The sequence below is a fragment of the Stigmatopora argus genome, chromosome 14 (assembly GCF_051989625.1).
Source record: "Stigmatopora argus isolate UIUO_Sarg chromosome 14, RoL_Sarg_1.0, whole genome shotgun sequence".
NCBI lineage: Eukaryota > Metazoa > Chordata > Actinopteri > Syngnathiformes > Syngnathidae > Stigmatopora > Stigmatopora argus.
The window spans coordinates 11,718,026-11,744,761 of record NC_135400.1 but is presented as its reverse complement, the minus strand read 5'-3'; the positions used below and the strand labels follow the sequence as shown (position 1 = coordinate 11,744,761).

The 26,736-nt window shown below is 44.2% G+C and overlaps 1 protein-coding gene and 1 long non-coding RNA gene across 3 annotated transcripts in view; one reads left to right on the top strand and one right to left on the bottom strand.

Annotated features, from left to right (window-relative positions):
• Window positions 1–26,736, top strand: part of rai1 (retinoic acid induced 1) — a 57,934-nt gene that overhangs the window by 7,823 nt on the left and 23,375 nt on the right. Inside the window, exon 1 of one of the 2 annotated variants that reach the window (XM_077618013.1) lies at window positions 4,466–4,602. The exons of the other annotated variant lie outside the window; for it this stretch is intronic. The gene's annotated coding sequence lies outside the window, so the exon portion shown is untranslated. Of the gene's footprint in view, window positions 1–4,465; window positions 4,603–26,736 lie in introns of those variants that run through there. 2 annotated transcript variants of the gene reach the window in all.
• The window catches only part of LOC144087902 (uncharacterized), a 62,851-nt gene that overhangs the window by 13,424 nt on the left and 22,691 nt on the right, over window positions 1–26,736 (bottom strand). The window contains exons 3-4 of the long non-coding RNA XR_013304784.1: window positions 21,546–21,628; window positions 1,289–1,413 (exon numbers count right to left, since the gene is read on the bottom strand). This is a non-coding gene — a long non-coding RNA (uncharacterized LOC144087902). The remainder of the gene's footprint in view (window positions 1–1,288; window positions 1,414–21,545; window positions 21,629–26,736) is intronic.

Below are 26,736 nucleotides of genomic sequence, written 5' to 3'. Positions count from 1 at the left end.
TGTCTGTCCGTCCTTGGGTGTCTTCAGCCAGCTGTGTCTTGGGGCCATTAGTGACCCCCCTTCACCTCCCCTTCCTCCTTCCATCCATTTTCTCCATCACCGATTTCTCCCTGGCAGCCCACTCCCCTCCCCTCGCTCAGTCCCTCCCTCCCGTGACCACTGGGCCTTCATTGTCACAGCAAAACAGTCGCCGCACGCCGTTCTGTCACGCCACTGCGCCAAATGCGGCCCGGCGCGGCGTTTTGTATCGCAACGTGCCGTTAATCCCAAAGCGGCAGAAAACTCCCCGTCAGCAACCTTAGCTTCTCCTCTGTCTTTTACGTCGACGTCCTCCTCCCGCACCGCACCGTGAACCTTTTGCGACTTCCTTTCATTATGCAAAAGCAATTGGAGCTGGAAGACGCACGCGCAGCTCGCGTGGAGTCACTCATCATAATAAAAAGGGGATGGCTTTCTCTTCCTGTTGGCATGTGGGGGGGATGTTTTGCTTTGGCGAGCGTCCAACGGAGGAGAGGGTGTCAGAAAGTTGCCGTTTTGTGTTTGTTGTTTTGAAGAGTGGTCTTCAAAGTGTGGTGCGAGTATAGCGCTATGGTGCCTCTAGTGGTGCACAAATATTGACTGAATGATATGTGTAGACGACCTTTTGTAGTGTTGTCCATTGCAGTATTCAAGTACAGTTCAATTGAATTCAAACTACCCTGTTTTGTACCGCAAAAAATAAAGAAATGTCAATTGAAAGAGCTCAATTCATCGCATTGAGTGAGCAATTTTACTGGCTTGGAAGTGTATTTATCTAAAAGAAATTGTTTAAGAAATTTGTTGGACACCTTATTTAGGGGCTTCAAAAAGTTTTGTGATGTGTATAAATATTTTTTTCTAAGTTTGTTACCCTTTTATATGATTATAATGTTGCGATTGCTCTGCTCAAAATAGGGGGGGGGGGGGGGCATTTGGATATACTGTTTTCCCTTCCTTAAAATATTTCCCTGGTATAGTTGTACTATTTTTGTAAAGGCATGAAAACCTGTAGTAATATTAGGGGCTACTTTGCGGTTTTTCGATTATTGCGGCCATGTCTGGCCTACTTTATCCGCATTATTCGAAGGATTACTATCTGTGTTTCTCCGTTTTAGGACTGGCATGCAAAAAATATGTGATGGAGACATCCCTAATCGTATCATTGTCCACCCTCCTTACCTTTATGGCCAATCTTGCTGACTAAGCCCTGTCGCACAGCACGTAATGCATTTGAACCCGACTCGGAACACTAAAAAAAACTGTGACTCACCCACACATGAAGCCGTTTTGATTTATGGCCGCCTTGAACTGGAAGCGCCAGGCTTTTGAGGCAGCATATTGCACCGTATCACTTTGACGAAACCATAAAAACAGTGTCAATCATGGAAGACGTGGCTGGAAAGAAAAGAAAAGAAAAGTGGCACATATTAAAAGGCGGGATTTCTGTCCTTCACTTCATAAATGATGGCTTGCCATTTTAGCCGCTTCTACACAAAATGTATCAAAAAAATTGGGCACTTTCAGTGCCATTGATGGCAATAAACGTCAAATCCATTTGAACTGGGACGTCTGGTAGGATATGATCACGTTTCAGTACCATTGACGTCCAATTCAATTTTACTGGGAGCAACCAAAACACAGTAATTCCTTATTCCGAGTGTTTTTTTTAAATTACATCATTCCAATGACATCACCTACATTCCTCCTTGCCCTCCACCCGGCCCCCCATCCCCCCTCCATCATCCACTCCCCTTCCTTCCTTTTCAACCACTCTATTGATGAAACCATTCAATCCACGCCTGTAATTCAGATGTACTTGAATATTTAAATGAGCAACTGGCGAAGAAGGGGAGGGGCAGTAGTTCCGGTGTCACTGTTGCTATGGAAACCTTTCATCAAACATACACGCGTAGGGAGGACGTGTTCACGCTCTCTTGCTTTTCACACGTGCAACTCGATGTGTGTGTGGCGTGACGCGAGCTCTGAAATGACCTCACTTTGCCCTTGGCTATCTGTGTGTGTGTGTGTGTGTGTGTGTGTGTGTGTGTAGAAAATACACTACGCGTCCACTGCCTTTAAAGCCTCACACAGCCACACTTTGCCACATCCCTCGGTCTGTACACCCCCCCTCCGACCATGTTTATGCCGCTGTCTAATCACACTGACAGCAGAACAGCACTCTGACACCACGCAAACGCACACAAGAACACAAGCGCATGAAGAATTAATTCGCTCGGTGTGTTTTCTTCTGGCACTTCAGTACTGTGGGTCAACCACGCTAACGTCACCCTTCTCTCGCTGGATGTTACTTAGGGGACGTTTATAGGTCAGGGGGATGTCACATTGTGTGTGGTTTTTTTTTTTTTGGGGGGGGGGGGGGGGGGGCTCGGTTTTTCATGTGAGCACTTTTTTTTTAAATAATTGAGCTGTTTGACTTTCACAAGGCGACCAATTGACGCCACTTGTGGGCGTCGGTTAGCAAAGGAGTGTTTTGAACAAGCTTGCCAAATTTGAATAATTAAAAAAGCATCCTTGAGTGGTTAAGGGGTTTCAAAGTTGGGAAAAATGACCTGCCTGTTGAAAATGGATGCAATTTAGTAACAAAATGCAAGTCATTCAAATGCAGACTTTTATTGCACCATGTCAAAATAAGAGTTGAAGCCCTCTTGATGTATGTTTTTACACTACAAAAATCTTTTCACATAATTCTCGAGTAAATTCCAACCGCTGAAACTTTCCCTCCAAATCTTTCAGCCTAAAGTTGAGTTTGAGGATACTTGTGTGTCTGAGCAGACAAAAATTAGGCATATTTATCCCCCAAAAATGACATTTTATGAAGGATCTACGCTTAAATATTCACCTGAGAAGCTTTCACTTCACGTTTAATTTCCAAAAGTTGTATTTTTGCTAACTTTTGTGAGCAAAAACATTGAGAAAACCGCTCAAAAATCCCCTCAAATTCCCTAAGAGACATTTCCCACAATTGCTGCCAGCTCCTTCTTTCAACATAAATTGGTCGTCTATTGCCGTTGAACATTCGTCGTTGCACACCTTGCTTTTATCTTTGACATATTCTCCAATTAGATTTGTCTTGCTTTGTCTCTTCGGTGTCACATTTGATAACTTTGTTTGAAGCGAGTTAAAGCCGCCAAACTTTGTTTTCGTACGAACGCGGGGTTCCTGGAGCACGCACGCCCGAGTTTGTCGGTACACGCGTGCAGGGAGGTGATAAGCACCTGGGCCCGGAGGCGGCCTTGCCATTTCCCCTCACGTCCTCGATGAAATCAGCCCAATCGCCGCACTGTCATCTGCCTGCCACCAGAAAGAGGCCCGCCACGCATACTGACACGTTCATTTGACAATCACGGTTATTAAGTCCACACACCCCCCAAAAAAGGAAAAAAATCCTCAAACGGATGAAAGGAAGTGAAGTTTGGATTGGATGCCTATCGCCAACGGCAAATGAGGTTAATCGCCAGGCTGCTAGTGGGTTGCTTTTTTTTTTTTGCAAATGTCATGCATGGAAATCATTACAAGGATATTCAAGGTCGTTGAATTTCCATCAAAACAATCCATGCATTTTAGTGCTGATTGGGGAAAAAAAATGAAAGGATGGACACTAGATAGTTGCAACATGGTTAAAGTTCAACTTTCTACATAGTGAAAACAAATGGTATTCGATCTAGGAATGTGCAAAATGATCTTTTTTAAGAGTAGATGGTGAATTTGAAAACTTCTCATTTAAATTTTGGATTCTAAATGAGTCGTAGAACAGTGTATGTTGTCCATTTTCAAACATTAATATGTGAAAGTCACCCCAAACCAAGAACAAGCATACATTGAGGTAACAATAGCAAAATGGAGAACAAGCTAAACTGGCATCTGTTAACATAAGAGATTACTTTTCCAATAACTATAGCTTTAAAAAACATACCAGACTTTCAATATTCAAAGAAGAAAAAAACACAAGTCACACTTGAGCACTTGAGTCAGAAGCCCACTCAAACTATGAAAAAAGCGCAATTTATAGTCCAGAAAATACGGTACGCGGAACACAATGCACACATCTCAATTCCTCGATCGATGGTTTCATTGGGAAATGATTGTTTTTTTTTGCTGACCGGGGCAATGGTTTCCAGTCCAAAAGAAGTGGACGTCTACAATTAATGTCGCGGCCCGGAAAGACCCCCAAATTCCCCCAGTGGCGCTCCAACCTTGACTCATGTCCTTGTGCGCGCCCCGTTCTTATTCATGGCCTCCTCCTCCTCCAGATGCATTGATAAGCTCTGCCGACTCCACAGTATTTTCAGCGCATATCAAATCTCTGGCTTTCTCTCTCATCCCTCCTTCCCATTTCAGGACTAATGCAGCCGTATACTTGAAATGTCACTTGGGCATGGCAAGCTATTAGACGGTTTGCTGACAGATACCCCCCCTTCCCACCCCACCCACCCGCCACTTCCGACAAAATGATCGGCCCGAGCTTCTGCAGTCATTCAGAACAGGTGACCAAAAAACGACGCGACGACAGACACTGACGAAGGAAAGGACCTTCTCTGAATCGCTCTTGAGTGCACGACCAAAGTAAGTCATTCCAACGGAGGCATTTGATTGCAATTTTTAGTCGGCTTTCTTTAACCCCCGAGGAGAGAAAAAAGTCTTTTTTCTCTTGACTTGGGTCACTTTAAGGATTCAGCGCATGTAACGTGGGAGGATTTACATGCCAGAAAAATGCTGTCACAGTGGAGACGTTTATCGGAAAGGATGGGTTGCTCCTGAACTATTGTAAACATGACATCATTTGGGAAATAATACAAAGGAAAATGGAGTTTACATGGGACTGGTTGCTCTTCAAATCATGGATTCACTGCTACTATTGTCATGCTGTAAGCATGATATTCGCACCCGCATTCACCTTTCGCCCATCGCTTTTCACTATATAAATATAGCGTGTCAGCAAGCAATGTACTTGGACATTCAAGCTGTCAGCGTCATACAGCGACATCTACAGAATCTGGGATTTAGTGCATACTACACACCGACCGGTTGGGCACCACGTGCACTTTGGGAACATTTTTAGACTTTTAAGTACATCCTATGTGAGTAAATATCTGCATTTATATGGTTTAAGAATGACAGGTATGGTTCAAAGTGAAAAAGTGGACACAAAATAGTATTTCATTATTAAAGGACATTGTTTATAATGCAAAAGTATAAACATTCCCCCCTGATTTTTAAAATTTTCAGGGATATTTTTTTCATTATGGAAATATGCTTCTAATTTTGAAAAGAGATGCCACCGATGTATATTTATTATTAAGTAAAAAAAACTAATCTCAAGCAAAATAGAAAACAAAGAAAGCATTGACACCACATCTCAGCAAAGTGTTCCCCGCCAGGTAGGAAAACACAAACACTTTGAGAGATGCACGACTATCTCTAAACAGAAAGCAAGCGAAAGCGGCATGAAACGGAGGATTAGAAGCTGGGTTAGTCTGCGTGAAATCCCCTTTTCCTCTGGCGCCCAACAAAGCAAAGACGGCCATTGGCCACATTATTCAAAGTGGAGGAGAGGCATGTGCGGGTGTATTTGTCTGCACAAAATCGCCCTTCTTTTCTAATCGCCCCCTTTTCACCACTCTGCATTGAAGCCATCCAAGACGTGACATCACAGTTGATCAACACAAGACACTTTCTCTCCTCTCTCTCTCTCTCTCTCCTTGTTTACCAATAACGGATGTGGGGTGGGGGGTGTATAGTGATGGAGCGAGAGGAGACAAGCTGGCGGGGTGGGGTGACATTGGCCTTGAAGCCCGCTATTGTCTTGCCTCCAGGATCGCCGGCTCCGTCAGAGCGAGCGAGGGAGCGTGACAGAGAGTGGGCCAGATTGGTTGCCATGGTGACTACCCGGGAGACGCCAGCGCTCTTGTTTATCTGTTGGCCGAGGGAGCGTGCGGATGCGTGGCGGCGAGCCCTCTTGCCGAGCAGATGCGTGCGCGCGTGGGTGGGTGGATTGGATTGGATTGGATTGGATTGGATAACTTTATTCATCCCGTATTCGGGAAATTTCGTTGTTCCAGTGGCAAGAGGGTGAGGATGCAGGAATAGGAAAGGCATTTTAGACATAAATAGATAGGTAATAGATAGGTAATAAGTAGGTCAAGAAATAAATACATGAATAAATATATAATCAAATAAGCGTGTTGCTTAGGACATATATACATACATACATACACATAAATGTACATGCATGCATACGGTAGGTCTTAACACAAAGCCATTTTTTTGTTAAAGAGCCTGACAGCTGATGGGAGGAAGGATCTGCGGAAGCGCTCCTTCCTGCAATGAGGGTGCCGCAGTCTATTACTAAAGGAGCTTCGGAGGGACTCCACAGACTCATGCAGGGGGTGGGAGGTGCTGTCCATGATGGACATCATCCTGGTCAGCATCCTCCGCTCTCCCACTTCCTCCACAGAGTCCAAAGGACAGCCCAGAACAGAGCTGGCCCTCCTGACCAGCTTATTCAGCCTGTTCCTGTCCCTCTCCGTGCTCCCGGATCCCCAACAAAGCACTGCATAAAACACTGCAGAGGCCACCACAGTGTCGTAGAAAGTCCTCAGCAGTGTCCTGCACACTCCAAAGGACCGTAGACTCCTCAGTAGGTAGAGGCGGCTCTGGCCCCTCTTGTACAGGGCATCTGTGTTTGTGGACCAGTCTAGTTTGTTGTTGAGGTGAACACCCAGGTACTTAAAATTCTCCACGATTTCAATGTCTGTACCCTGGATGTTCACCTGAGTGGTCTGTTGAGGATTCCTCCGAAAATCGACGACCATTTCCTTTGTCTTACTGGTGTTGATGTAGAGGTGGTTTTGCCTACACCAGTCAACAAAGGCTGTGATGACTCCCCTGTACTCCAGGTCGTTCCCGTCCGTCACTCGTCCAACAATAGCGGTGTCGTCAGAGAACTTCTGGAGGTGGCAGGTGTCTGTATTATGTTTAAAGTCCGATGTGTAGAGGGAGAAGAGGAGTGGAGAGAGCACTGTGCCTTGTGGGGCCCCCGTGCTGCAAGCTACCACATCAGACGTACAGTCCTGGAGTCTCACATATTGTGGTCTGTCAGTGAGGAAGTCGATGATCCATGCGGCTAGGTGGTTCCTTACTCCAGCCTCTTCCAGTTTCCCTCTCAGTAGAACCGGCTGAATGGTGTTGAAGGCACTGGAGAGGTCAAAAAACATCATTCTCAGCGTGCTTCCCGCGTTCTCCAGGTGTGAAAGAGACCTGTGCATCAGGTAGGTGGTAGCATCTTCCACACCAATGCCTGGACGATAGGCGAACTGCAGAGGGTCCAGCTCTGCATTCATCAGGGGGCTGAGGTGATTGAGGATGATTCTCTCCAATGTCTTGATCAGGTGAGAGGTTAATGCTACCGGCCTGAAGTGGTTTGGCTCCCTGGGGTACGCAGTCTTAGGAACTGGGACCACGCAGGAAGTTTTCCACAAGGTGGGGACCTTCTGCAGACTGAGGCTGAGGTTGAAAATATGCAGAATCACTATACCAAGCTGATCCGCACACTCTCTCAGTAGTCTGGAGCTGAGGCCGTCTGGACCGGTAGCCTTCCTTGCCTCGATCTTCTTGAGCTGTTTTATCACCTGATCGACAGTAATGCAGAGACCGGTGGAAGAGGGGGAGGAAGAGGAGGAGGAGGAGAATGAGGGGGAAGCGTTGCTTCTGGTCTGGGGGGTCAGGGGAGTGGGGGCAGGACTGAATCTGTTAAAGAACTGATTCAGTTCATTGGCCCACTCCCTGCCGCCAGACTCCGGGTCTCTCTCGCTGTTGCCTCCATGGCCCGAAATAGTCCTCAAGCTCCTCCAGACCTCTTTGGTGTTGCCTCTCTGGAGTTGGTTCTCCAGCTTCCTCCTGTAGATGGTCTTACCCTTCCTTATCTCTCTCTTCAGCTCCTTCTGGACCATTTTCAGGCTCTCTTTCTCCCCAGACCTAAAAGCCCTCTTCTTCTTGTTCAGGAGGGCCCTTAGATCCCTGGTGACCCACGGCTTATTGTTGGAGAAACAACGGACCTTCTTGGAGGGTACAATGTTCTCAACACAGAAGTTAATATAATCTGTGATGCAGTGGGTCAAGCTGTCAATGTCATTACAATGTGAATTGCACAGCACCTCCCAGTCAGTGGTCTCAAAACAGTCCCTCAGTACCATGCTGGTCTCCTCGGTCCATCTTTGTATGATCCTCGTGGTAGGTTTTATTTTCCTCACCATAGGGATGTAGGTGGGGATCAGATGGACCAGGTTGTGGTCTGAGCGGCCCAGTGGGGGGAGGGGGACTGAGCTGTATGCCTCCTTTGTGTTAGCATACAGCAGGTCCAGAGTTTTTTGTTCCCTGGTGTGGCACTTCACAAACTGAGTGAAGGTGGGGAGAGTAGAAGCCAAGGGAGCATGGTTAAAGTCACCAGAGATAAGAAAGAGAGACTGGGGGTGTGACGTTTGCAGCCGGGACACAGTGGCGTGAAGCAGCTCGCGGGCGACTGTCGCATCGGCCGAGGGACGTATATACGCAGTTATTATGATAACGTGCGAGAACTCCCGGGGGATGTAAAACGGCCTGATGCTAACAGCTACTAGCTCGATATCTCGAGTGCAGAGTCGCTCCTTCACAGTAATGTGCCCGGGGCTGCACCATCTACTATTAATAAAAACAGCTAGTCCCCCCCCTTTCTTCCTACCGCTCTCCTCAGCATCTCTGTCCGCCCTCACCAGCTGAAAACCGTCCAAGGAGACGAGAGAGTCCGGAATTAGTTCATTCAGCCAGGTCTCCGTGAAGCACATAATGCAGATATTCCGATATTGTCGTTGTTGTTTGGTCAGCGCCGTTAGCTCTTCCATCTTATTGGGGAGAGATCTTACGTTCCCCATAATAATAGATGGAATGCTGGGTCTGAAGCGTCGCTTTCTCTCCTGACATTTTCGTCCAGCTCTGCATCCTCTTCTCTTCCTCTTTAACTCCGCGGGGAGGTCCAGGTCCAGGTCCAGGGGAATCCAGGTGTTGCGTAGCGCTAACAGCTGATCCTTTGTGTAAGACAGCGGAGGCATGGCTGAGTGGGTCAAAATATAATGTCCAGAATTCCCAAAAGATAAACTAAACTAATAGCTCAAAGACTGCCTCTCGCACAACTTGAGTCTCGGAGTAGAGTCTTGAAAGTAAAGTTTTAAAACATTAAAGTTTGGAATATAATATATAAAGCAAAGTAACAAGTAAAATCTTAAGAGACAATAAAATGTCAAAATAAAGGATAAAAAAGCTCTAAAAAAGCCCTAAAAACACAGAATACGAGTGAGGGTTTAGGGAGCCACTGCAACAAGCAGCCGCTTTGAACGGCGCCTATGATGATGACTTCATGCGACAACGCGGCGCGGCTCATAAAGTGATGCCTCGGACCGCTTTCTCTGTAAGCAAACCTAAATAAACTGTGGCTTACTTACGCTTCAGCCCGCAGGACTGGAGGGACGGCCAGGACGCCTTTGGGTCGTGGGAAGTAGGGCGCGAGCTGATAACGTTTCGGAATTTGTTTTATTCTTGCGCTCGTGGTTTTCGTGGACGTTTGGGAAAAAAATTGAACTTGTCTGCTCTTCATAGCAGATTCTAAATGTTCTATGGGGTTTGAGTCGAGAGTTTTTTTTATTCGCTGGCAGAGCAATCGCGGTCATTGACTCATTTGTTGCTTTTGACGGCAATGAACGTCCAAACTGGCAGCGACCGAGTGTTCTAACGATTAGCTTTGTATTTATATTGGAACCAAAAATGTTTCATTTTTTTCTGCAAAAAAACCCCAGTTTTTTAACTAAGTATACACATAAGTCAAGAAAACAGAAATAATGTAGATATGTTTTAAATGACATTGCCATTGACAAAAAATTAACCCAACAAAGACCTTCCTTCCAAAATCATTTTTGTTGATGTAGGTCACGACAATCATGTTTGGTAGGTGTTATGAGTATCTATTTTTAAAATTTAACAAAATGTTAGAACCAAATTTATATAAATTCGCAGACCAAACTCAATGAAAAATGTGCACTAAACAGGTCAAAGTTGGGTTTGCCAAAATTATAGGTGCGACTCAAACTTGGAATTGCATGTCCTAGTTGGACTTGTGCCATATTACACTGAAAACAAGTCTCATTTTGGAAGCTAAGCAGGGTCGGCCCTGCTTAATACTTGGATGGGAGACTGCTTGGAAATACCAGGTGCTGTAAGTAAGCTGTAATGTTACCAAGGGTGAAGCAGTGAGATCCACAATACACTAACTCAATACTTAGTGTAGAAAATATACTAATTCTATTGGGGGCCCGCGGCCCACTAGTTAGTGCGTTGAGTCATGTGTTTACATGACTGTGTGTACTCAAGACTATCCAATAATGACAAAGTATAGTGTGGCCACTTTGTGGTGAAGAGGTTCACTAGTCTGACTGCCATGGGAGCAGGTGGGGTTTGAATCCCAGTTGGGAATCATTTTCCCAAAGTTATTTCTATATATGTGGAGTCAAGACTTTCCAATAATGACAAAGTAAAGTGTGGCCATTGCATGGTGTAGAGGTTTGCTCACCTGCAAGCCATGTGGGCAGGCAGGGTTCAAATCCCACTTGGTAAACATTTTTCCCTTAAATAAAAACAACCGTGTAGTCAATACTTTCCAATAATCACTAACTAAAGTGTGGCCATTGCATGGTGTAGAGGTTCGCTCACCTGCCTGCCATGCGGGCAGGTGTGGTTCGAATCCTGGTCAGGAAACATTTTTCCCTTAAATAGAAACAGCCATGTGTAGTCAAGACTTTCCAATAATCACCAAGAAAAGTGTGGTGACTTCATGGTGTAGAGGTTTGTTCACCTGACTGCCATGCAGGCAGTTGTGGTTCGAATCCCAGTTGGGAATCATTTTTCCCTTAAATAGAAACAGCCATGTGTAGTCAAGACTTTCCAATAATCACCAAGAAAAGTGTGGTGACTTAATGGTGTAGAGGTTTGTTCACCTGACTGCCATGTGGGCAGGTGTGGTTCAAATCTCACTTGGGAAACATTTTCCCTTAGTTATTTCTATATATGTGTAATCAACACTTTCCAATAATGACAAAGTAAAGTGTGGCCACTTCATGGAGTAGAGCAGGGGTGGCCAACTCCAGTCCTCGAGAGCCACAATCCGGTCTGTTTTCCATATCTCCCTCCACTAACACACCTGAATCAAATAATCAACTCATCAGCAAGCTGTCCAGAAGCTTGATACCAATCCCGATGATTTGATTCAGGTGTGTTGGTGGAGGGAGATATGGAAAACAGAGCGGATAACGGCTCTCGAGGACCGGACTTGGCCACCCCTGGAGTAGAGGTTCCCTCACCTGACTGCCATGTGGGCAGGTGTGGTTCGAATCCTGGTCAGGAAACATTTTTCCCTTAAATAGAAACAGCCATGTGTAGTCAAGACTCTCCAATAATCACCAAGAAAAGTGTGGAGACTTCATGGTGCAGAGGTTTGTTCACCTGAGTGCCATGCAGGGAGTTGTGGTTCAAATCCCAGTTGGGAATCATTTATCCCTTAAATAGAAACAGCCATGTGTAGTCAAGACTTTCCAATAATCACACAGAAAAAGTGTGTTGACTTCATGGTGCAGAGGTTTGTTCACCTGACTGCCATGCAGGGAGTTGTGGTTCGAATCCCAGTTGGGAATCATTTTCCCCTTAAATAGAAACAGCCATGTGTAGTCAAGACTTTCCAATGATCACCAAGTAAAGTGTGGTGACTTCATGGTGCAGAGGTTTGCTCACTTGCCTGCCATGCAGGCAGTTGTGGTTCAAATCCCACTTGGTAATCATTTTTCCTTTAAATAGAAACAGCAATGTGTAGTCAAGACTTTCCAATAATCACCAAGAAAAGTGTGGGGACTTCATGGTGCAGAGGTTTGTTCACCTGACTGCCATGCAGGGAGTTGTGGTTCGAATCCCAGTTGGGAATCATTTTTCCCTTAAATAGAAACAGCCATGTGTAGTCAAGACTTTCCAATAATCACCAAGAAAAGTGTGGTGACTTCATGATGCAGAGGTTTGTTCACCTGACTGGCATGCAGGGAGTTGTGGTTCAAATCCCAGTTGGGAATCATTTTTCCCTTAAATAGAAACAGCCATGTGTAGTCAAGACTTTCCAATAATCACCAAGAAAAGTGTGGTGACTTCATGATGCAGAGGTTTGTTCACCTGACTGGCATGCAGGGAGTTGTGGTTCAAATCCCAGTTGGGAATCATTTTTCCCTTAAATAGAAACAGTCATGTGTAGTCAAGACTTTCCAATAATCACCAAGTATTGTGGTGAATTCATGGTGCAGAGGTTTGCTCACTTGCCTGCCATGCAGGCAGTTGTGATTCAAATCCCACTTGGTAATCATTTTTCCCTTAAATAGAAACAGCCATGTGTAGTCAAGACTTTCCAATAATCACCAAGAAAAGTGTGGTGACTTCATGGTGCAGAGGTTTGTTCACCTGACTGGCATGCAGGGAGTTGTGGTTCAAATCCCAGTTGGGAATCATTTTTCCCTTAAATAGAAACAGTCATGTGTAGTCAAGACTTTCCAATAATCACCAAGTATTGTGGTGAATTCATGGTGCAGAGGTTTGCTCACTTGCCTGCCATGCAGGCAGTTGTGATTCAAATCCCACTTGGTAATCATTTTTCCCTTAAATAGAAACAGCCATGTGTAGTCAAGACTTTCCAATAATCACCAAGAAAAGTGTGGTGACTTCATGGTGCAGAGGTTTGTTCACCTGACTGCCATGCAGTGAGTTGTGGTTCAAATCCTAGTTGGGAATCATTTTTCCCTTAAATAGAAAAAGCCATGTGTAGTCAAGACTTTCCAATAATCACCAAGTAAAGTGTGGTGACTTCATGGTGCAGAGGTTTGCTCACTTGCCTGCCATGCAGGCAGTTGTGGTTCAAATCCCACTTGGTAATCATTTTCCCTTAAATAGAAACAGCAATGTGTAGTCAAGACTTTCCAATAATCACCAAGAAAAGTGTGGTGACTTCATGGTGCAGAGGTTTGTTCACCTGACTGCCATGCAGGGAGTTGTGGTTCAAATCCCAGTTATGAATCATTTTCCCTTAAATAGAAACAGTCATGTGTAGTCAAGACTTTCCAATAATCACCAAGTAAAGTGTGGTGACTTCATGGTGCAGAGGTTTGCTTACTTGCCTCCCATGCGGGCAGTTGTGGTTCAAATCCCACTTGGTAATCATTTTTCCCTTAAATAGAAAGAGCCATGTGTAGTCAAGACTTTCCAATAATCACCAAGTAAAGTGTGGTGACTTCATGGTGCAGAGGTTTGTTCACCTGACTGGCATGCAGGGAGTTGTGGTTCGAATCCCAGTTGGGAATCATTTTTCCCTTAAATAGAAACAGCCATGTGTAGTCAAGACTTTCCAATAATCACCAAGAAAAGTGTGGTGACTTCATGGTGCAGAGGTTTGCTCACTTGCCTGCCATGCAGGCAGTTGTGGTTCAAATCCCACTTGGTAATCATTTTCCCTTAAATAGAAACAGCAATGTGTAGTCAAGACTTTCCAATAATCACCAAGAAAAGTGTGGTGACTTCATGGTGCAGAGGTTTGTTCACCTGACTGGCATGCAGGGAGTTGTGGTTCAAATCCCAGTTATGAATCATTTTTCCCTTAAATAGAAACAGTCATGTGTAGTCAAGACTTTCCAATAATCACCAAGTAAAGTGTGGTGACTTCATGGTGCAGAGGTTTGCTTACTTGCCTCCCATGCGGGCAGTTGTGGTTCAAATCCCACTTGGTAATCATTTTTCCCTTAAATAGAAAGAGCCATGTGTAGTCAAGACTTTCCAATAATCACCAAGAAAAGTGTGGTGACTTCATGGTGCAGAGGTTTGTTCACCTGACTGCCATGCAGGGAGTTGTGGTTCGAATCCCAGTTGGGAATCATTTTTCCCTTAACTAGAAACAGCAATGTGTAGTCAAGACTTTCCAATAATCACCAAGAAAAGTGTGGTGACTTCATGGTGCAGAGGTTTGCTTACTTGCCTCCCATGCGGGCAGTTGTGGTTCAAATCCCACTTGGTAATCATTTTTCCCTTAAATAGAAACAGCCATGTGTAGTCAAGACTTTCCAATAATCACCAAGAAAAGTGTGGTGACTTCATGGTGCAGAGGTTTGTTCACCTGGCTGCCATGCAGGGAGTTGTGGTTCGAATCCCAGTTGGGAATCATTTTTCCCTTAAATAGAAACAGCCATGTGTAGTCAAGACTTTCCAATAATCACCAAGTAAAGTGTGGTGACTTCATGGTGCAGAGGTTTGTTCACCTGACTGGCATGCAGGGAGTTGTGGTTCGAATCCCAGTTGGGAATCATTTTCCCTTAACTAGAAACAGCCATTTGTAGTCAAGACTTTCCAATAATCACCAAGAAAAGTGTGGTGACTTCATGGTGCAGAGGTTTGTTCACCTGACTGGCATGCAGGGAGTTGTGGTTCAAATCCCAGTTAGGAATCATTTTTCCCTTAACTAGAAACAGCAATGTGTAGTCAAGACTTTCCAATAATCACCAAGTAAAGTGTGACCACTTCATGGTGCAGAGGTTTGTTCACCTGACTGCCATGCAGGGAGTTGTGGTTCGAATCCCACTTGGTAATCATTTTTCCCTTAAATAGAAACAGCAATGTGTAGTCAAGACTTTCCAATAATCACCAAGAAAAGTGTGGTGACTTCATGGTGCAGAGGTTTGCTTACTTGCCTGCCATGCAGGGAGTTGTGGTTCGAATCCCAGTTGGGAATCATTTTTCCCTTAACTAGAAACAGCCATGTGTAGTCAAGACTTTCCAATAATCACCAAGAAAAGTGTGGTGACTTCATGGTGCAGAGGTTTGTTCACCTGACTGCCATGCAGGGAGTTGTGGTTCAAATCCCAGTTGGGAATCATTTTTCCCTTAACTAGAAACAGCCATTTGTAGTCAAGACTTTCCAATAATCACCAAGAAAAGTGTGGTGACTTCATGGTGCAGAGGTTTGTTCACCTGACTGCCATGCAGGGAGTTGTGGTTCGAATCCCAGTTGGGAATCATTTTTCCCTTAAATAGAAACAGCAATGTGTAGTCAAGACTTTCCAATAATCACCAAGTAAAGTGTGACCACTTCATGGTGCAGAGGTTTGTTCACCTGACTGCCATGCAGGGAGTTGTGGTTCGAATCCCACTTGGTAATCATTTTTCCCTTAAATAGAAACAGCAATGTGTAGTCAAGACTTTCCAATAATCACCAAGAAAAGTGTGGTGACTTCATGGTGCAGAGGTTTGCTTACTTGCCTGCCATGCAGGGAGTTGTGGTTCGAATCCCAGTTGGGAATCATTTTTCCCTTAACTAGAAACAGCCATGTGTAGTCAAGACTTTCCAATAATCACCAAGAAAAGTGTGGTGACTTCATGGTGCAGAGGTTTGTTCACCTGACTGCCATGCAGGGAGTTGTGGTTCAAATCCCAGTTGGGAATCATTTTTCCCTTAACTAGAAACAGCCATTTGTAGTCAAGACTTTCCAATAATCACCAAGAAAAGTGTGGTGACTTCATGGTGCAGAGGTTTGTTCACCTGACTGCCATGCAGGGAGTTGTGGTTCGAATCCCAGTTGGGAATCATTTTTCCCTTAAATAGAAACAGCAATGTGTAGTCAAGACTTTCCAATAATCACCAAGTAAAGTGTGGCGACTTTGTGGTGTAGAGGTTTGCTCACTTGACTACAGTGTGGGCAAGCGGGGTTCGCAACCCGGTGGCCGTTGACTTGCGACAGACTGGTAGATGAACCATTTTGCCATTAAAAAAGACTAAGTCTTTCCTTCAATAAAAGCATCCTATGACCATGTATAGGCGGGCCGCCTCGTGGTGTAGAGGGTAAGTCACCTGCCTGCGACGTGGGTGTCGAGGGTTCACGTCCCGGTGTCGCCAGTCAACGACTGTATGGTGTCGGCAGTCGGCCGCAGGCCGACTGTCGAACGCCACCAGGAACCCCTCCCCTCCAACTGTCTTCCGGTCAGCCGAAGGCTGACCGGAATAAATTGTTTTGCTGAAAAAAATGACTAAGTCTTTATATTAATGAAAAAAGTTATTCCATATACTGAACTACATAGTGTAGTGATCAGTCAAACGACAGCGGGATTTGAACCCCGACCACCCACATGGCAGCCCGGTGAACAAACCTCTACACCATCAAGTGTTCATACTTTACTTTGTCATTATTGGAAAGTCTTGACTACAATACAAGTCTTGAAACCAAGATTTTGGGTGGCCAGCTGATCACAGGACAAACATACAGCAGTGGCCGGGACTTGAACCCAGACACACCAGACATGTGTTTATGCAATGCACTAACCACCAGGCCATGGGCACACAACAGAATTAGTGTATATTGTCGATCCCACTGCTTCTCACAGGTTAAGTGAGCACTCTATTACTTTGGATAATTGCCCTTCATAATATAAGAGTGTACTGCCAGGCCAGGATTCAAACCCAGAATGCCAGAGCTGCAAGGGTGACACTCTAACTAGTGAGCTAATTTCCCTCAGTAAAATCAGAACTTAGTTAAAGCACTTGATATTCCCAGGCAGTCTCCTATCCAAATACTAACCCTGCTCAGTTTCCAAAATTAGACATGTTTTCAGGGTAGTAAGCCATAAGCTCAACTGGGACATTAGATCTGATTTTTTGAATAGCACCTATAATTTTAGCAAAAGCAAACTTTTACCTGTTTAGTGCACATTTTTCATTGAGTTTGGCCCACGAATATACTTCTAAAAGAATAAAAACAGGACTGCGCTCTGGTTATAGTCACTCATAATACTCTAAACTTGATTTTTTACTTTAAATATTTGACTTATTGCCTGCTACTGACAACAAAAAAAGCATCTGATTGATTTAAACTCAGTGGGAGTATTAGCTGTGAATATTTATGTTTTAGTGCATTAGTGGTTATTCTGCTGATTACTTTGATAACTAATTATGAAAAATGAACTTGTTGATGAATCGCAATCATAAACACAGAAGATCTCAAGCCAATTTTCTGGCTTAGAATCACGCTAGACACCGGTTAAACCCGAATTGAAAGAAAATGGCGGCAGGCAATCATGGAGAGAGAGAGAGAGGGAGAGCCAGTGAAAATAGGGAGGAAATTAGACGGAAAAGAGGGAGCGTGGCGACAGAGGAGGTGACGTGTGAGAGACATAAAGGAAATGAGGAAAAAGCCAGGGAAAGTGCCGATAACGAACAATACGGGAGGAGAAACAGAAGCGTTGGCGAGGGCGCCAAGAAGGCCGCAACACAAAGGAACAATGGGACCGTGCAAAAGGAAAACGCCGGCTGAGGAATTATGGGAAATGGGGTGGGGGGGCTATAGGCGGGGAAAATGGGATGTGATAAGATGACTTTTGATATGACGTGATGCGATGCGACGAGCATGCCGCCGCGTTGGCGCGGCGCTGCCCCCCGCGCTTAGCGAACAGCCACTGCGGGCGCTCTAGTATGTCAAATGCCACAAGTCGCGCACATGCATCCGCTCATCCGCGTCACGGCCAAAGTGTCGGAGGAGCAAGCGGCGAGCTAGCCATACAGCTAGCCCTTAACGGAAACGGCGCCCACGCCAAGTCGAAACGGTACAGAGTATTTCCCTACACGACAAGGAATTTCATTTTTAAATTCTGTCTTGCAGCAAATTCTTTGAAAACAGGACTTGTTTTCTATGGGGTCTAGGTCAGGGGAATCTGCTGTACCGTCATGGGGCATAATCATTTCCCATTAAGGCGTGCAGCAATTAATTTATTTGAAATTTTTGGCCTGCCAACCAAGGTCAAATTGCTATTTTATTCCTATGGACATCATATTCATCTCTTCCAATTTTTCCTCCAGCTTAGCCATGCAAGTAACAAGAGAATATCAAGCAGTTTATGCTATTGATGTGAAAGGAGGTGCAAAAGCGAGGAGGCGCGTGTGCAGGCTGTATGCAAATGAGGGCCTGGAATGGGGAGATGAAGGCAGAGAGGAGGATAATGAGGGCCAAAATTGTCTTGCCGTGCTAAAGTGGGTGAAAACCGAACAGCAGCAAATAAGGAAACGGTGACTACCAGTGGTGGCCTGAGGTAGTGAGGCTGAAAGGATAATGGGACACCCCCAAAAATGGGGGTTTTGCTATTGAAATTTGCTTTAAAGAACACCCGTGGGGAGCGAGCGGGTCGTAGAAAATATGGAACAATTTGGGCAAAATAAACTAGCATAAAAATAGAAGCTGCAAAGGGAGAAGAAGAAGAAGAAAATGGGACTTTGGGGGAGACATGCATTCATTTCAAGCTGGCATGGACTCTATCAGTCACTTTCAGGCTTGGGCACGAGGCCCCGCGTGGCTGCGTCTCACACACACATACACACAGATGCACATATGCACACACACACACAGACGGATCAAACACAAGGACATCGCTTCTCCTCCTAAGTCTCCAGCACACACATTTGCATGCATTCAATCAGTCCTCATACATGCAAAGACTTTGGTCATTGGCTGCCATTGATGGCAACGCACATCCAATCCATTTAAACCGGGAGGGTTGGCAGCGGAAAAGGAAAATATATCATTTTTTACTTTTTGTTGTCACAACTTATTAACTGATTATATTCTCTATCCTCAAAGTTCTTGACATCACTTAAAAATGGGTCAATAGTAAATAGATGTAACATTATGCTTGAGACTGGCAGCAGAGTTTGAGCTTTTTGTGCGGGCCATATTCAATGATAGTATTTTCCAAATTTGCCACGGGCCATCGCTTGGACATCCTTGGTTTACGGCAACGATGGAGGAGCTCGTGGGTGTGCGTAATTGTGGCAGGCCGGAATGAGGGATGGTGTCTGCCGCTAACAGCCTCTGACTGGAGCTGTCGCCCTCTCTCTCTCTTCCATTTCTCCCCCTTCCCTCCCAGCCAATCAGTAGTCAAACGCATCTGTCCTTCCGTCTTTCACCCCCCCCCCCCTTTGTTTCTCACTTCCCTCTCATATCCCTCCTTTGCCCTTTCACAATCACACCCTCCTTGGCGTCCTCCTTCTCCCGCTTTCATCTCGTCTCCTTACCCCCTACCACCTTTCATCGCCCCCCCATTCCGTCCTCTCCACCCAATCCCGATGACACACCGGAGACGGCGCTCGCCTCATCGAGTCTGCCGCACACAATAACATTTGTGTGCAGCAGGGAAATTGTGCTGCCTGCTTTTTTATGCTAAACACATGCAAGCATGCACTGTGTGTATGTGTGGAAGATTGAGGGGGGGGTTACTGGGGGGCACCATTAAATCCACGCAGAGAAAGGAGGACACCCCGAGCCGCCATGTACAGTTGAAGCTCGTATATTTTTATATATGTGGATTGGGATCAAATGAAGCATGACAATTCACTGCCAGACCTCCCGTTTCATATGAATGGCCCCTGCAATATTCCAACTAGTTTAGCAGCACTGACTTGGCATCCTGTGAATTCAAGCCTTCAAAATAATATGGAATATTGTGTTTTGCTACACATTTTATTTTGACACCAATCCACTTGTGCGCATATATTAAAATAAGCAACCAAAAATTGGTTTTATTTTAAAGGTCTGGCTTGACAGGATGTTGCTTCTTCCTTTTTGGAATATATTTTTATACAATTGTTGAAGCGCAACTATTTTTAAATGTGTCTAATTGTACAATTGTAATTACCTTTTTTTTTGTCTTAACTAGAATAAATCATCAAATATTTTATTTTACCCCACCCTGGATTGGTCTCCACGTAGTGACAGACGAAGTCAGGCGAATGAACGGGCCAGGGTTGTCAGGTTCGCGGGCCGCTTTAACGTCAACTTGATTTCACGTGGGCCGGACCATTTTAGATATAATATTTTGATTATTTTTTTTTATAAATGGATTAAAAGAACTGGATTAAAAGCCCTGAATATTCCGTTTTTTTATAGATCTACAACAATGTTTATTTTAGTTTTTTAATATATTTGTAGATTTTACAAAATTATTTTTGAACTAAAAACACAGAAAAAATGGATTAAAAAATGACAATTATTGATTTAAAAGGGGGAAAATCAGGGAATTTAATATACATCTATACTCTTCATTTTAATGTGATCCTAAAACAGAAAGTCGGCACTAATGATTTACTTTTGCGGGCCACACAAAATGATGCGGCGGGCCAGATTTGTCCCCCGGGCCGCCACTTTGACACGTGGGCTAGACTATCGGGTGGCTATTTTAAATATATCACATTAATATTTTTTAATCTACATTTCTTTACCTTTACTGTTATTTACAACAAAGCAACAACGATATTACTTAACACATGACATAATAGATTTTCATGTTAAATTTGTGTCTATGAGATCTAGGATTTTAGTTTGGGCTCCAAATGTTGACCATAAATTTATCAAAAAATAAATTAAAATAGGGCAAAATTCTGGACCTTTAACACCAAACTAGGGCACAGGGAAAACCGAGGCTCCACTTCATATGCGTGACCCAACTTCTTTGGGTCACGTGTGGCGTACGGCGGGAATGCGGGAGAATCTGCGGCAGGTTATTAGACGTGTGCAATTAACGAGCTAGGGGAGACGAATGAAGATGCGCGTGTGCGCGTTTGTGCGTGCGTTTGTGCGTGCGTGGAGGCAATCAGGGACAGATTGCAAGGCCCGCATCTCGGTCGACGTGATGTGGAGATCAGGACGGGGAGGAAGGAGGTTGTGTCTCTTAATATTCCTGAAACGCCTTGCCTGCCTCGATAATGCATGTCACTGCATGTGTGTGTGCGCCTGCGAGTGTGTGATTTCCAACTGGCCCTGGCCGCTTCGTGAAATAGATTTTCTTGATTTTCAAGTCACTGTATTTGACTCACGCGGCGCCGCTTGTTCGTCGGTCGCCATTGACTTGATCCTCTGTGCTGCCAGTTCAAACAGATGGGACGTCTTTCATCGTCAATGTACGATTTACCAACTGGTGGCTAGGTTGCGAGGAAATTACATTTTAAATCAGGGGTCTCAAACTGTATATTTGTTGGGGGCCGCTGGCATACCTTTCAATATATACGTTTTTCACGTATTTGAGACGTTTTTTTGATCATTTCAAATTGTGTTGGGAAAAATGTTTTACAAAAAGTACATTCTTTGTAAAGCCGATCTCGCCATTTTGGTTCTAATCCGGATCGTCTCAGTCATTGGTAACAGAATCATGGTTGACTGCTAATACAGTCATGCTTTAAGCATGATATACGCACGCGCATCAGTCGCTCCTCCTTTTCACTATATAAATATACATAGCACGTCAGCAAGCAATGTATCCAAACAGTCAAAGTGGTAGAAACATACAACGGCATCTACAGAATTTTGAATTTACTGCATACTGATTGGAAACCCGCCCACTTTGTAGGAAATTGTAAGTTAATTTGGCCAACTCACCATTGATGTCTCATTTATGATGTCACATATGTCCATGTTGAGGCTGCAGTCGTTATTCTGGAGGCTTCCATTTGTGGCCCTCTCTGAAAGATGAAAAAAAGAACAGGTTTTGATTTAATTTGATTTGCATACCTGTCAATGTATAGGTTTTTCCTGTATTATACGTTTTTTAATCATTTCGAATTGTGTACGCCCACAGATAGGACGTCCTTCATCGTCAATGTACGAGTTACCAACTAGTGGCCAGATTGCTAGGAAATTACATTTTAAATCAGGGGTCTCAAACTGTATATTTGTTGAGGGCCCGCTGGCATACCTGTCAACATATACGTTTTTCCCGTATTTTATAAGTTTTTTGATCATTTCAAATTGTGTATGCGATATAACAACTTTTATACAGGATTTTTTTGTAAGTAGGTTTTTTGTAAAACCGATCTCATTTTACCCATTTTGGCTCTAATCCATAACGTCTTGGTCACTGGTAGCAGACAAAAAATATTATAAAGTAGTCCTTTAAGCATAATCTGCACACGCATTCCCCTTTCACATATCCACCTTTTCACTCTATAAATATAGCGCGTCAGCAAGCAATGTACACAGACAGTCAAGCGGTCAGCATCATACGGCGACATCTACAGAATCTTGAATTTAGTGCATACTGATTGGGCACTCCGTCCACTTTGGAGAAAATTTTAGACTTTTAAGCGCACCCTATGTGAGTAAAAACGTGCGGCGTTGCATTCGTACATTTTTGTTTTTAATTGCTTAATACTGGGAATTGCAATCTTTAATAACAGGAGTAATTGGCCAAGGTTAACCTGCAGTGGAATGAATATGGAATGTGGACTAGGTTCATGTTGCTAATTCACTTTGGCTAACTTGTTAGTGAAGGACTGGACGTTTATTGCCTTCATTGGCAGCCAATAAGTTATTATATAATCATTTCATTCAATTTTATAGCGTGAGCAAAATTTCCAAAAGGGCTGGGATGGGCCCCCAGAAAGGAAAGACGCGGTCACCGTCATGAACGTTTGCGCCCGAGTAAAAATGAAAGCAGGCTTGGCGGTGAATATTAGCCACAGTGGGTGGTCAGGTGCGCCGCGGGGAACATCAGGGGACCATCAAGGATACGCCCGTCATGGAAGGCTGCTGATGGGAGTGTGTGGAAGCGCTCTGGCCAGAATCAGAGAAAAGCGGTGTCCCGTCGTGCCGGATAGTATAGAAGGGGCAAAAGGGAGGTGGGTCGGACTGTCGGAAGTGATGGCTTCCCTAACTGCTGCATGGGGAGAGATCGCAGAGGACAAGGACAAGCTGACACTCGTGATAGAGGTTGATGGAAGCCTTTGCATCTCAAACTTTTGCGGTGACTCGCTTCGGGTAAACGGACCAATTTTCATTGGCAAAGGAAGACGCCAACTTGAAATTAGGATCGAGAAAGTAGATCGGGAAACATTTTGTATGAAATGCAGTCTGTGGAAAGCTTGGTAGATAGCAAACAACGTTAAAATTTAAAGTCGGAACATGCATAACAAAGAAAGTGACATTTTCTGTGAAAATATAAAATGCTGTTAATGTAATGCCCATATAAAAAATATCAATTTGAGGTTTTAGAATCAAAACAATAAATTTGTACACTAACCTTTAGTAGAAATGATGTTTAGTGGATTTTTTTTTATTCTACTTCTACTTAGTTACTGTCAGTTTTTGTTTACGTTGCGCTACTGCTATATTTTGGGTTATTCAGTTTTACACGCCCGTGATGACGACAGGGCAGGACGGACCAAGAAGCGGCCAAAATGCGGGTTGACAAGGAGCGATGATGGAGGAAATAAGCGGCGGCGGCCTGAAGCGGACCGCTTTAGATTGAGTCGCGTTCGGACCTGCCGAGATTGCGGCGACTCCACAATGGCGGCGGAGAATAACATTGATTAATGGCGTCAAACGGGTCGTGTTGCCAGGCGTTACCTTGGCAACCTCATCCCCGACTGACCACCTGTCAAGTGACAAAGCAACCAAGAGCTGCTTTTTGAAAAGAAAAAAGATTTTCATCAGTATATCGTCACCAAATTGAACTGTGTTTTTAGTTCAAAAATCATTTTGTAAAATCTAAAAATATATTTAAAAAAAGCTAAAATAAACATTGTTTTAGATCTATAAAAAAACTGAATATTCAGGGCTTTTAATCCAGTTCTTTTAATCAATTTATTAAAAAAATCTAAATATTATATCTAAAATGGTCCGTGAAATCAAGTTGATGTTAAAGCGGCCCGCGAACCAACCCTGACACCCCTGCTCTAAATAAAAGTATAAGTCAATACAATGTTTTGCCATGCGGGGTTTAGCACGTCGTCCTCACAGTACTAAGATGAATTCTCTGGTGGGTTTTCTACAGGTACTCCTATATACTCCCACATTTCAAAAACATGCAAAGGCTGATTGAGCAAAAAAAACAATTGAGAAAAATGTCTCTACGTCTGTAGATGATTGGTTGTTTTTCCTCCAATTGCCCTGCAATTTTCTGGCCTCCAATTTAGATCGTCCCCCGCCTACTGCCCAAAGATGACTGGGATGGGCTCCAGCACCCCTGCAACCTTTGTGAGGATAAGCAGCTCGGATACCGAATGAATCAATACAATGTTAATAGAAACTAAATAATTGGCATTATGATCACGGCCCAAAATAACACCAAGTTTTTTAACTCATCATCTGCTGTTGATGGCAAGTGCTCATTCCTTATCGCCATTGACGTGATTGGACGTCCCTGTCCATTTTGACTGTCTCCCAGTCAAAATGGATGGGTCGTCCAACCCCGTCAATGGTGACCTGTGAGTCAAATAATACAACAACAAAAAATCCTAATCATCTATGCCAGCCTATGGCGTTAATTCATTCATCCAGCACATAGCGGCAAACGTCCATCCAATTAGTGTCATGCCATGATTGTTTCCATGGCAACTCACCACTGTCCTCTTTCGCCACCCGCCACGCTCTTTCTTTCTGCCGGCAAAAACCATTCCTCAAGTTTGCGAGCCTGCCGCGGCCTCATCAATAAAACGCCGTCGTTCGGCTTCATTAGCGCGGCGTGACAAACAAAGGCCGCTCGTCAGTGGGAGGCTGGCGGATTTTCCTTTTTTTCTTTTTTTTTTTAATTGCGTCTTCGGAAACCGTTCTTGCTCCTCTTCCAGAAAGCTTTTGGAGTTGCAAAGGCAGATGGTTGGAAGGGGAGAAAATTGTCTTCCAAGATGTTTTTTCCTTTTTTGGTGAAAGGATGAAAAAGGACAAACCAAACGCATATGGAAGGAGGGGATAAGTGGACGCCATCTTTGTGATAGGAAGGCGTTCATCCAACAAAAGTGTTGGCGTGCAATCCGGGCGACGCTTTGTCGTCTCTAAAGCTTCCGAAAATAGCGTCGGCAACACAGTGTCTTAGTGTCTTCTCGGTCGGAAAAAGATTTGGCTGGGTGTTCAAAACGCGGCCTATTGGGAATGAATCCAACCAAATAGTTGTCGGAAAATGTCGTGATGCAAAATGATTTGTAAAACGATGCGCTTTGTCAATGTGTTGAAAAGGCGAACGTGCGAATGGTTTGTAACACGAGTGGAAATGATAGGAATGTAAAGTTGAACGTGTCAATGGGATTTAAAGTCGCACTATCTTCCAAGGGGGTACGTTATTAAATTCGATAAATTGGACTTCACTGAGCCATGACCCATAAAGCAAAAAAAAAAAGTGCTGACATCACTTCCTCTTTCACCTCCTGTTTACCTCATTACGTTTTTGTCCCCCTTTTGGCACTTCCTCTCTGTCGCCGCTACCTGTCTCATTTCCATGCTATCACTTATTTGCATATATATGAGCTAGCGATTCGGGTGCAAAATAAGCGGACATCCAATCCATTTGAACTCGGAGCGCTGGCAGTGAATGATCATGCTTCAGCGCCAATCACGGCCATAGATTCCAATCTATTCGACAGCACCGTCAAAGACAATGAACGAGTTAAGCATCTTAAGCAATGCAGCGCAATTTATCGCATATTAGCCGCCCCCGCGTTTAAGCCTAAAAATTGAAATCATTGAATTTGACCATTTCTCTTATATAAGACGCCCCTGATTCACAATTTTCACATTCATGGTTTTAATAGGGAGTACAAATGTGTTACTTTGAAGGGAAAATCTTAAGAAAAATAATCGCATGTGGTATTTCTGGGATATTATATGAAAGGATCGTCTGCTGTGTTGCACATTATTTGGGTCAATATCATAAAAAAAGAAGTCACATGAGCAATAAAATCAGGAAGTGCGTCCGTAGCGGTCTAGTTTTCACCAAGTCTCTAGGTGCAATAATAGCATGAGATAGACATTACGCAGGTTATCAAGGTTGATATTTTAATCATCGACCGCAATGCCTTCGATCAGCCTTAACAACTATTGGGATGTACTGACATGGTAAACACTACGAACACATCTATCAAGGATACTACTAACTTACTAACTACAGTAAGATGGCAACACCCTGAGCGAACAATGGCAGGCAAATAAGTAAGTAAGTAAGTTTTCTGCAAGATACAGTTTGTTTCTTGAATTTCGTTCATAGACGTCAAAATAAATTTTGTTTAGTGGGATGTCTATCTTTTCTCTATTTTGAAATAAATGGCGTTTTGTCTTTGCAGTTTCGTGCATGACAAGTCTAATTTGTGTGCATATAAGCCATACCCTCGATTCAGTCATCATTCATTTTAGCGACAAATACGGCGCAGAACAAGAATGAAGATAGTTTTGATTTATTTCAATTCCCACAAATGGTTCTTGTTTTTTTTGGGCGATTCTAGCTTTCGGTATTTTATCCATTGGCGGCGATACGAGCAAAACTAGCCTAATAAAACGTCCTCCGTCACTTTTAGCGAGACATCGAGTCACAGATTGCGACCCGTCGCACAGCGATCCATCTTGTTGATGGCGTCATTTACCAAAGCGCCGTTGACATTTGGAGTCCAAACAGCCGCTCGCTTTAGCGCGCGCAGGCTTTGCCAGACGTCGGGCTGCGAAAACGCGGCGTTATCGGAAAACGCAGGTGATTATCGGCATTCTGCCGCACGCACGTATATCGATGCCGCCTTCCTGACGCGTGGCACAAAATGGCGACGCCCCCCATAGAGTCGCCAGGCCGAGAGGAAGCCCGCGCGTGGGCGTG